The 11546-nt window shown below is 39.4% G+C and overlaps 1 long non-coding RNA gene across 1 annotated transcript; it reads right to left on the bottom strand.

Moving 5' to 3' along the window:
• Nucleotides 1–242: 242 nt before the first annotated feature.
• LOC117038220 (uncharacterized) lies at nucleotides 243–10577 on the bottom strand. Its single transcript, XR_004425645.1, has 6 exons — nucleotides 10459–10577; nucleotides 9577–9686; nucleotides 4190–4313; nucleotides 3881–4002; nucleotides 904–956; nucleotides 243–630 (listed from the first exon to the last, which is right to left on the bottom strand). It is a non-coding gene; the product is annotated as an uncharacterized LOC117038220 (long non-coding RNA).
• Between the last annotated feature and the right edge of the window lie 969 nt (nucleotides 10578–11546).

Genomic DNA, 11546 nt, shown 5'->3' with positions numbered 1-11546 from the left:
ATGTTGCTCCAACGCGTTCCTTTTCTTTAAGCCCATGTCCTATTCCAGCCCAGGTTTGTTCAACTTTCCCCTATATCTTGTCATTATTATCTGTATCTTATTTTATTGTTTCTGTATCACCATTATTTTCTTTTTACTCTTAAAATAATTTTATCTAGAAAAACAAAACAAGTGAACAAACAGAACAGAAACAGATTTATAGATACAGTGAACAAACTGGTGGTTGCCAGAAGGGAGGGAAGTGGGAGGTTGGGCGAAAAAGGTGAAGGGGATTAAGAGATACAAACTCCCAGTTATAAAAGAAATTAGTCACAAGGGTATAATGTAAGCATAGGGAATCTAGTCAATTTCATCATAATGATTTTGTACAGTGGTGGATGGTTACTAGACTCACGGTGGTGATCACTTCATAAGGTATATAAGTGTCAAATCGCTATGGTGTACACCTGAAACCAATATAATATTATATGTCAAGTACAAGTTTTAAAAATTAAAGAAGTAATAGAAACAGTATAAAATCCAAAAGATACAAGAGTGTACAGCAAAATGTAAGTCTCCTCTGTCTTGCAGCCACCAACTGTCTTCTCGAAGACAACCCCTACTTCTTGCATGGTCTTCCAGATGAAGTCTCTGCATAAGTATAAATGCATTGTTTTCATGCAAATGAGAGTATATTAAACACAGTGTTTTGCACCATCCTCTTTTAACTTAAAATTATGCCTTGGAGATCATTCCATGTAAGAACATATAGGTCTTCCTCATTCTTTTCAAGGCAAACAATAAAAGACCTCATTCCTTTGGAGAACACGGCATGTCTATACTGATGATTATAAGACTAAGCTCTGAGTTCAAATCCCAGATCTACCATTTTCTTAGCTATATTACCCTGGGCAAGTTACTTACCTCTTGGTGCCTCAATTTCCTCATCGATAAAAGGAGGGTAGTTGTCATTTGACCTAACAGGTTTATTGAGAGAAAATAAAATGGTCAATACAAATAAAACACTTAAAATGGCATCTGATACATACTAAGCACTCAACGCTTTTCTATTATTATTTATCCAGTTCCCTATTGAAAGGCATTAAGTGATTTCCAATATTTTGACATCACAAATAATTCTGTAATAAATATCCTCATATAAACTCATTCTGTACTAATGCAAGAATATCTGTAGGACAATTTCTGAAAGTAGAAATTTCTAGGTCAAATGGAACTTCCATTTTATATATTCAGACACATTGCCAAGCCCCTCTCCATTCAGTTTATAATCATTTATTCTCTACCAACAGTGATATGACAGTGCCTCTTTGCTCTCACCATTGCCAGTACGACAGTTAAAAATATTGTAGCATAATTCTAATTTCAATTACTTTTTTATGCTAAGCTTTTCCCCGTATGTTTAACAGCCTTTTGCATTTCTGTTTCTCTTTTTTTAGGATCAATTCATTTATATACTTGTCCCACTTTTTATTCCTTTCTTCCCTTTAACTCATATTTTTCGAAAGTGTAGGTGGCCAGGGCGGAACCTCTAACTCACTTCCCTTTCCGTTGAAATTACAACCTCTGCCTCACAAATGCTCAGAAGCTGCTCCCGGGAAGTCACCAGTGACCTCCTCATCACTCCATTTGATCGTGTCTGTCCAGTCAGAATTCCTGCTCTTTCTGCAGCATTGACCTTACTTGCCGAGTCTCACCCTGCAGCATTCAGGGACTTCTGGGTCTCATGCCTCTGCGTATTTTCAGAGCTCTCCACCTGTGTTTCAGTTCTCTGAGGGTAACCATTTGGGCCACCTGCTAGATAAGCTTAGGGGCACCATATAACTTATCATCTGAATCAGGATACTTCTTAGAGTAAAAGAGGTGCTTTAAGTAATCAATCCAGTGCAATAGTTATAAGCAGATTCTGTCCTAAGCAAATCAGGACCTATGCTCACTCTAATCAAGCTTCTTAGCCATCTTTTAAGAGGTTAAAGTTCCGTGTTTTCTTCCTTCTCAAGTATCCAGAGCTTTCCTTTATAGCTCTGATGAGATAGCTTTGCCATTTATTTCACGGAGGTGCGCTCTGCTAAGATGAGGCGAGGAGTAGAGTCTATTGATCTCAGTACTCTGCTTCCTGGCTGTACCTCAAATCAAGCATTAAATTACTTGGAATTCTAAGGATTGTTCTACTTAATAACTTTAGGGGTATCAGAGAGGGTATGTTACAAGAGGGAGGAAAGTATGTTCGTGTTGGAAGCAGTGATCCAGCAACCAAGGAGACAACTTAAGACAAAGCATGTGGTCAGGGATGATGAGCTGATCTCTTAAAGGACTATACTCAAGGAAGTTCTAGATGCTCAAAGTGGCTACCCCTTTGCAACAGATGACACCACGTAGTTTTATGCCATCTGAAGCCCGACAGGGTGACTGCTTATCTTTGAAAACCACCACAGTGGCTTTACATTTTCCTGATCCAAAACACAGGAAAGCATCCAGGCTTTGCCCAGCCAAGGAGACACGGCTGGAGCAGGGGGGAAGGTGGGCCCCTGACAGGCATGTGACACCGTGGACATTGGACTCCTCTCCCAGGGAGAAAGCCAGCCACCCCACTGACCTGCGAGCCACGCGGCTCCTTGTGTCATTTCATTCAGGCTGCACTTGGGCAGCACCAGTTAGTCTCTGCTTTATCTCTTCTTGCATCCATACATAAGCCCCACTTATGGGGATAACCTTGCATTCTTTGTGCAGCTGATAAAAGGCATTTTTGTGGCCAGAGGCTGAAATATATGATGTAAAGTCTATGCTCGCAGAACAGGAATCTGGAAGGTGGGAAGTGAATCACTCCTATAAATAAGTTTCGTGTGGGGGCCACATAGGGCCTCTGGCCACAAGTCAGTTTCCTCATCCTAATAAAGCCTCTGTAGAGACACACCTAAAGGCAGGCGAGTTCACCCGATGGGAACAGAGGAAACAAACAGCTTCAAATACAAAGTGGATTGTCTCAAGATTTAAGACTGTGCCCCGTATAGGTGGTATAAAACACATGGATTTGCCAGCAGTCCAAGGAAGAGGGGCCTGGAAATGAGAGAGCTGAGGCGTTTACCTGGGGAGGCATGCAGTGGACATATGAGGACAGTGGGAAAATATGGAACAATTGTTGAGAAGAGCCAGCACAGAAAAAATGCTGAAGATAAAGTCCAAATAGGAAGATGAGGATAAAAAGGGACAGAAAAAGCAGCAAGGTTGAAAGATAACAACACAGATTGGAAACAAAATACAATCAGATTAAAAGACTGAGTTTACTGTGTTTACCCAAAAATAAGACCTAGCTGGACCATCTAATGCATCTTTTGGAGCAAAAATTAATATAAGACCCGATATTACATTATACTATATTATATTATATCATATTATATCATGTCATGTCATATATCATATCATATAAGTCCCAGTCTTATATAAGATCTGGTATTATATCATATTATATTATTATATTCTATTGTACCCGGTCTTATTTTACTATAAGACCAGGTCTCATTTTAATTTTTGCTCCAAAAGATGCATTAGAGCTGATGGTCCGGCTAGGTCTTATTTTCGGGGAAACACGGTAGATGAATTGAATTGTTTAGGCTAAAGGGAAAAAAAGGTCAGCGGCGGGGGGAGCATGTTTCCTTTTACTTTGATTGAAGACCAATGTGTGTTTCCTTAAAAATGTCTAATAACTTAGATATGGAACTGAGTTTGGACCTTTGACTTCCGTTTGCAATTTCCTAAACTAGGGCTGCTAAAACGCTAACCTCATGATTTCACAGTGAAACTAGCCATCCTTTCCGGTTGCCTACCCAGAATCCATTCCTACCTTCTTCCTCGCTGGCACAATCTCACTGAGGATGGTACTGACCTAACAGTTTGGCTTATTCACTTTCTCCCACTTCCAATCCATTCCATACGTTACTCCATTCAAAGATCAGATTTAATCGCACCAGTGTCTGACTCAAAAATTTGCAAAGCTTCCTCCAGTTCCTAAGAAAAATATTTAAAGCATGCGTCATCATTTTTTTCTTACCAAAAGCACAGTGCCTTAAATGTAATATATGTTGAGCCTATTTTTATTTTTTTTTAATTTGCAACCATGATTAATTTTCAAACAAAGCCACAAAATTACACAACTAACCAGGGGAGAAAAAAGACAAGAACGCCAAGCCCTGACCTTGATGCTTGCAGCTTTCGCACAAGAGTGTGTTCCTTTCTTCTGCTGGGCTACTGAAACCAGCTCACCACCCCAGCTCTCCTGAGGCTATAGGTATGACACCTGGACCTTTCCCAGTGGTTCTCTGCAAAAAGATGGAGTTTTTTTGTAATTTCATTCCATTGCATACCAAAGCCATCCAGATGTTTCCTTAAGGCATGAAAATAGCATAATTCCAAGTTGCCCCCATCATATGTAGAAATAAGAGGTAGACCAGAGTGTCTGGTGAGGATGTAGCATAGATGAAGGAATAAATGCAGACCGATAAATCTATAGGACCATATCTTTGAAGTCAAGCGTTAACTCAACAGGGTTGGAGAGATCAAACCCTGTACATTCCAAATAAAGGACCGGTCATTACCAGCTCCTGGGAGATTACTTCAAAGCCCTAGGAATATCCTCCCTGATAAGATATCTTTGTAGGGGCTTTGAGCCTTGCTCCATGCCAGAGAGTTTATGCTAACAATCTCATACATGGCAGGGGCCTTGGGCCATACTGTACCAGTTTGACTTCTGCAGAAGCTGGAGAGTAGCTAAGGTCAGCCACATGAGTGCTCTGTGCCTCCGGGACTGATCCCCAATTAAACCTCTGAACACCAGGACTCAGAGAAGTTTCCCTGCGTGACAATACTTTGTACATCTTATTTCACATTGTTACTGGGGGAATTAAGTGCTATCCATACAACTCCACTGGGAGAGGACAACCAGAAGTTTGCGTCTGGTCTCTCCTGGATTCTGCCTTATGCACCTTCTACCTTTACTGACTTTAATCTGTATGCTTTCACTGTAATAAACCATAACTACGAGTATGGAAACTTATCTGAGTTCTGTGAGCCCTTCCAGCAAATCATTAAACGCGGGGGTTAATCTTGGAGACCTCGATACAATTCCTCTTGGTGGCTTATTCTGAATTAATAGCAAGTCTAAGAGCACTCAGGTTACCTGAGGAAATGGACTTGGGGAAAAAATCATAGTAATCAGAATTTGTATTGATATTTGATAGTTTACAACAGGCTCTTTAACCTCACTTTTTAGATGAGACTGTATTAGTTATTTATTACTATGTAAAAGAATTACCTCAGAATTCACTGGATTAACACACAAAAACAAGTGTTATCTCATGATTTATGAGTCAGGAACCCCAGAGTGGCTTAGCTAGATGATTTTGGCTCAGCGTCTCTCATGGGGTTTTAATCACCTGGGCTTGTATTACATTTTAACTGGAATTCCATGTTCTGCTTCTCAGAAGACTCACTCGGATGGCTATTCCCCGGAAACCTCAGCTTCTTGTATGCGGGCCTCTCCACAGGCTTGCCTGGGGAACCCCAAGACAAGGCAGGCCAACTTCCCCCAAAGCACATGTTGCCTAAGACAGAAGCCGCAGTTTTCAAAGGCGACCTAACATCTTGTCTGCCATACACCACTGGTCACACAGATGAAACCTTGTCCAGTGAGGGAGGGGATTACACAAGGGCTCACTGAGGGCCTCTGGGGGCTGACTACCACAGGAACTGAGAAGTTAGCTAACAAGTGCACGGTCACAGTGTGAAACTGGCTCTGATCCGGAATTCCTTGGGAGGTCAGACTGACCCACAGATATTCCTTGTGACTGCAGAGGAAGAGCTCTAAATGTGAACTCTTAAGTAAATATTATTCTCTCATTTTATATATCAGAATAGAGGTTCAGAAAAGTTACCTTGCCCTATTTACTATGTAATAAGGCTGAGGAGTAGAACCTAATCTATAATGATTGCAAATGATTCCATATTCTATTTTAAACTGCCTCTGTCTCATGCTATAGGAGCAAGATATAAACTAAATCACCCATCTTATTCATCCATTTGTCTACTTGTTATTATTGTTTACCTAATCTGAGATCTCAATAATTGTACCAGGAAATAATTCTACTGATTAAATTATGACTCAATGATTTAATGAATGTCCTGCACAATTCATGAATTACTCACATTGCCTTGAAATTTCTTTCATTTCTTCTGAGGAACTTGTCAATTTCCCCTGCCTTCAATTACATTGCTTGGAATATAATAGGTAATCCTTTTGCATATGTCCCATTAAGAAAACATAATACAGCTTCACAATTTGTCAGTATTTTCTTTCTCACTTCCTTGGTTGTTACTTTGCCAAAAAAAAACGAATGTATAATTTCAGTTTTTCTGCCAGCAATTAATATTTGTTTCACTAAGAACAAATGTATGTCCTGCTGCACAGTTTCTTTGCCTTTTTGCTTACATTTTCACTTTTCATTTGATGCCAGTTACATGTGACCTGCAGCAGGAATGTTGCACATCTTAGTAAGTTAATATAAGTGATGAAAATAAGAACAGTTATGGCCAAGTTGTACACATGCACCAGGCTGGGAGTGGTGGTAAAATGCCATTGGTTCTATGATGAATGTTGATTTCTAATATGTTAATATGAAAGCCTAACTGTCTCAGAATCGATCAAGTTCTGTTACTGGCCAAGTTTTACTCCAACAGTAGTTGTCTGGGACACAACCTGGTTCATTTCATGGTGCAACTTGATCTAACTAAAACCAAATCAGGCTCTTTCCCCTCACTTGTTATACCTTCATGCAACTTTTATGTTATATTACGTTTATCAAGAAATCAATTCAAAATACTAAGTCTGATGTCCAAAAAAGAGTTAGAGAGTCAGCCCTCAAAGCAGTTTACATCAACATGCAGTGGACCTTTACTGACTGAGCCTGATGAGCCTTATCTGGGTAAAATGGAGAAAAGAAAAAAAAAAAAAAAACACAAAAGCGTTGGCAAAGCTTGTGAATCTCCTTTAACCAGCAATAGCAGTAATTTGAGTACACTCTCAGGAAAAGGTCTGGAATGGTTTTTGAGATCTAATGGAGTGAGATGGATTGAGAGGCAAATGCCATTTGTAGTTACATCACCCTGATATAGTCACAACATTTAGGAGACATCTTTTGTTTATTTTACAAATATTTGTTTGCCATTCAGCTGTATACACTTTAGACACAATTTGTATTCGTTTCCTACTTGCTGTCATAACTAATTACCCCCAGCTAAGTGCCTGGAAACAACACAAATTTTTATCTTATAATTCTGGATGTCCGAAGTCTGAGCCAGAGCTCATGGGGCCGACACCAAGGTGTCAGCAGGGCTGTGCTCCTTTCTGGTACCTCTAGGGGAGAACTGATGTCCTTGCCTTTTCTAGGTCCTAGAAGTCACCCATGTTCCCTGGCTCATAGCTTTCTTTCTCCATCTCCAAAGCCAGCAATGTTGCATTTGCCTGTGCCTTTCTCCTGGAGTCACATCTCCCTCTGACTCTCTTCTTCCATTTCCCTCTGCCACTTCATGTTACAGGAGTTAAAGGCCTATAGGAAAATATTTCCTGCGTTTTCAAAAAATGAGCTATTGTAGAAGCACAGCACTTCCTTCATGAGTAAAATGTTTGTAGAGAGCTCTAGAACTCTTGGAATCTCCAGGGTGCCTCATCTTCAGAGGATCTGGTTTAAAATAGACCAACTGTATTACAGATGTAATAAGACCCAGCCGGACCATTAATATAAGACCCGGTCTTATATTAATTTTTGCTCCAAAAGATGCCTTAGAACTGATGGTCCAGCTAGGTCTTATTTTCGAGGAAATACGGTACATGGGATTCACCCATATAATCCAGGGCCTATTTTCAGGTCCTATTATTTTAAGATCAGCTGATTAGTAAGTTTAATTCCCCTTTGTGATGTAACCCTAACATATTCACAGGCTTGGGGATTAGCACATAGGTATCTTTGGGAGCCATTATTCTGCCTAACACAGTGCTTTTACTCTTAAGACTGTTTATTATTTAAATTACAAAATCACCTCAAGTTTTTCAAACTTATCTGAGAGTGCTAGAGATTTAGTGCTAGAGATTTTAGACTCACTTATTTCACAAAGTATGTTTTTTACTACTCACCACCAGTTTCATGAAATACCACCATACTGATTTTTAAAATGGAAATTGTAGTTCCTTTTCTACAATTGACTTTCTGGGACAAATCACCTCACTTCTCTGAATGGTAGTTTCCTGCTTATAACATGAGGATAATTGTACATTTTCTGCTCATCTCATGGAGTTATGAGATGGGCAAATAGATACTAAAATATTGTCATTGCTATACAAATACAAGACAATGTATCTATTGGCAATAATGTTGCTTATGATCATCTAAATGTTCCAATTTAACTACTAGTTACTTAGCTCAGAGCTTCAAGATACTAAATGTTACAAGAGATAAAGGCCTATAGGAAAATATTTCCTGCGTTTTCAAAACTGAGCTTTTTGTAGAAGCATAGCACTTGCTTCATGAGTAAAATGTTTTTAGAGAGCCCTAAAACTCCTGGCATCTCCAGGGTGCCTCATCTTCAGAGGATCTGGTTTAAAATAGCCCAACTGTATTGCAGATGTAAACTGTGGGACAGTGGCGATTGGCCACATCTTCCACCTTCTGCAGGTGGCACTTTTTTTCCCTTTCCATGCCTACAAGTATATCAAGAAAGGAGATAGTTGCTTCTTTAAGTGTGAGGTTGCACAAGGTGGGCCAGAGCCCATGTCACAGTTTAAGGGCACGCTTCCATTTTTGATGCAATTAGCTGTCTAATTGAGCATCCCAATTTAGCAGTGCATTTGCATGTGCAATTAATTATGATTTAAAAGCACACTACGTAAATGGCTTCTTTTCCATTATCTACAAATGTAATTACTGAAGAATGGATTGAGTTTGGAAATCATTTGGGAAAACGTTTTTTTTGCACCCCCGGCGCCTCATGCTGTAAGTGGTAGTAGTGAAATCAGCACGCCGTACCCAGAGGCATAAGGCTGAAAAGGGAGTAATATTGAAAGGATGTACTATAAAAGAGGGCCAGATTGCTGATCTGGTGTATAGTAATCTTTTCCTTGCTTCCTGGAATTAACTCATATTATAGTCACCCTATGATGTCACTCAGACAGAATAAAGATAAACGGTTTGCAAACGTAGATTTTAGAGGGGAAAAAAAAAATCACATTAAAAAAATTCTATAAGGAAATAATAGTCTCAGTAATCTTTCATAAATCACAAAATTAACATTTCGTTCAGCCTCGCAACATTTCTATTGTTTTCTTGTTTAAGAAAGTAAAAATATAACCTCAAAAAAACTGAGATAAAATACAAATTAGGAACCAGTGATAATTAATAGAGAACTGACTGAAAACACATTCATTGGAGAAAATACAAAAATTCTGAATAAGCAGACCGGGTTATTAACATTTGCTGAACAGCTGAAATACTCTACTAATGTTTCCTGAGGAAAAACATGAGGCATTTTGGTAACCTGAGATTTCTGTAAACGTGATACCCAGACATTTGCTGTGGAAGAAGGAAGTTCAAGATCCATCACAGACTTGGAGCTCTGCATCTCTGTCCCCGAGGAGCACAAAGACTCTGAAAGACACAGAGGTCTAGTTAGGAGGGAATCTGACCTCCCTTGCTGGGAGTTGCTCCGAGGAAAAGTGGTCAGTGAGAAACTGAGGGACCTTCAGAAAGTGGGGAGAAAAGAGAAAGATCAGGAAGATTGTGCGGAAGGAAAATTCTCACTTAATCTTTATTTTATTAGCTTTAATTGTTCAAAATAAATCGTTTTAAAATATGTATTTTAAACTGTGTTTTAAAATTAGCTAACATTTTTCATACACCAACTTAGAATTTCACATTCTTTCTGCCTAAATGTATTCTTGAGACCCAATCATTTGGAGTCCTGTTGTTTTGAATTATGAAACAGAACAATGAAGGAAAGAATAAGAATTTTCTATTTCATTAGAGCCCACTGGTTATATGACTACTGACACGAGAATAAACGATTTCTCAATACTTCAGAACTAGAACATAGTAAATAATACCATCAATATGATTTATGTCTAGACCTTCAATGATAGGGTATTTCTACTAGAAGCTTTCAAGTCTCATCTTGATTTTAGTGAGAAATGAAATTTTTAGGCCATAAAGTCAAAACTGTTTAAAAGTCTCAATGATTTGCCAACAGCATCAAGTAGCTGTAAGGACGCGTCAATGGTTTCTCAGGAAGGAAGGATAGACAAAAGTTCAGACAGAAGAAAAGAAAAAGGGAGGGAGGAAGGGAAGAAGAGATGACCCACGTGTACAAAGCAGCTCCACTCTCTAACCCACGGGTTTAATATTGAGCCCATGTTACACTCACGGAATTATCACCGAGGGTACGCTTCCGTAAATTTACATCTGGGAAGGCAAAAGTATTCTTTCTCTTCTCCGCATGTTTCCAAGTAGGAACAGCATAGCACATCACTCTGCTGCTCTATTCCAATTCCATGAAATATGATGCAACCATTTCAGTGGTCCCTAAGGCCCTCTGGAATTTTAGAATCATCCCAGTTTCAAAGAACTGTTCTTTGTTCTTGTGTTTCTGTCGTCATTCCAAGTACAAGTTACCCCAGTGACAAAGCCAAACAGCCTCACCCACATCAGGCTGACTCTTCAGGGCTCCAGGGGAAGATGAAATCCAGCATGTTCATTCTGGGTTTTTTGTGCGGTGAGAGGATGGCTCAAATTTGGGAGTAAACTGGGATTATATTCAGAGAAACAAAGTGTGTACTGAACATGATTAATAAAGTATTGTCTAGAGAAGCTCAATATTAAGCTGAGGAAGCTCACCTAGGCCTTTTGGACCCAATGAGGGATTGAGTTTATTGGAAATTTTGGGAAATGAATACCTCTCCTCCAAAATTCCATTATACTTGAAAGTTAGCATCCTAAAACTTGCACAGTTCAAGCTGTGTGCTGAGTCTGGAAGCTTTGTGATGCAGACTAATCCCGTGGCGACTACCTCCACCCCCATTGTTTTCTTTATTAGGAAGCAAAGGTTCCCATATGTTTCCTTGTAAGACAGAATGATTCAGGCGTTTTATATTTAATGCACCCTTGGATAGCTGCTTCATTTTTATATGCTGGTACAAGAGCACAGCAATTGACTGGGACACCGTCTGTTGATGAAATGTGAAGAATGGCCCTGGAGACAGAGTTTTATGTTCTGGTTGAAAATATGCAGAAAATCTGAATCTGTTCAATGCTATTATTTGCCAATATCTCTCAAATGGCCTCTTTGTTCCAGCATTAAATCTAATCAAGTAATAGAAGGGATGAGATTGCCTTGATCAATTTTGAGGTCAGATGCAAGATGCCTACCCTGTTTCCCCAAAAATAAGACCTAGCCAGACAATCAGCTCTACTGCGTCTTTTGCAGCAAAAATTAATATAAGACCTGGTATTATA

Source organism: Rhinolophus ferrumequinum, chromosome 18 (genome assembly GCF_004115265.2).
Source record: "Rhinolophus ferrumequinum isolate MPI-CBG mRhiFer1 chromosome 18, mRhiFer1_v1.p, whole genome shotgun sequence".
Classification (NCBI taxonomy): domain Eukaryota; kingdom Metazoa; phylum Chordata; class Mammalia; order Chiroptera; family Rhinolophidae; genus Rhinolophus; species Rhinolophus ferrumequinum.
Note: the sequence above shows the minus strand (reverse complement) of the source record. Positions and strands in the feature narration are given on the sequence as shown.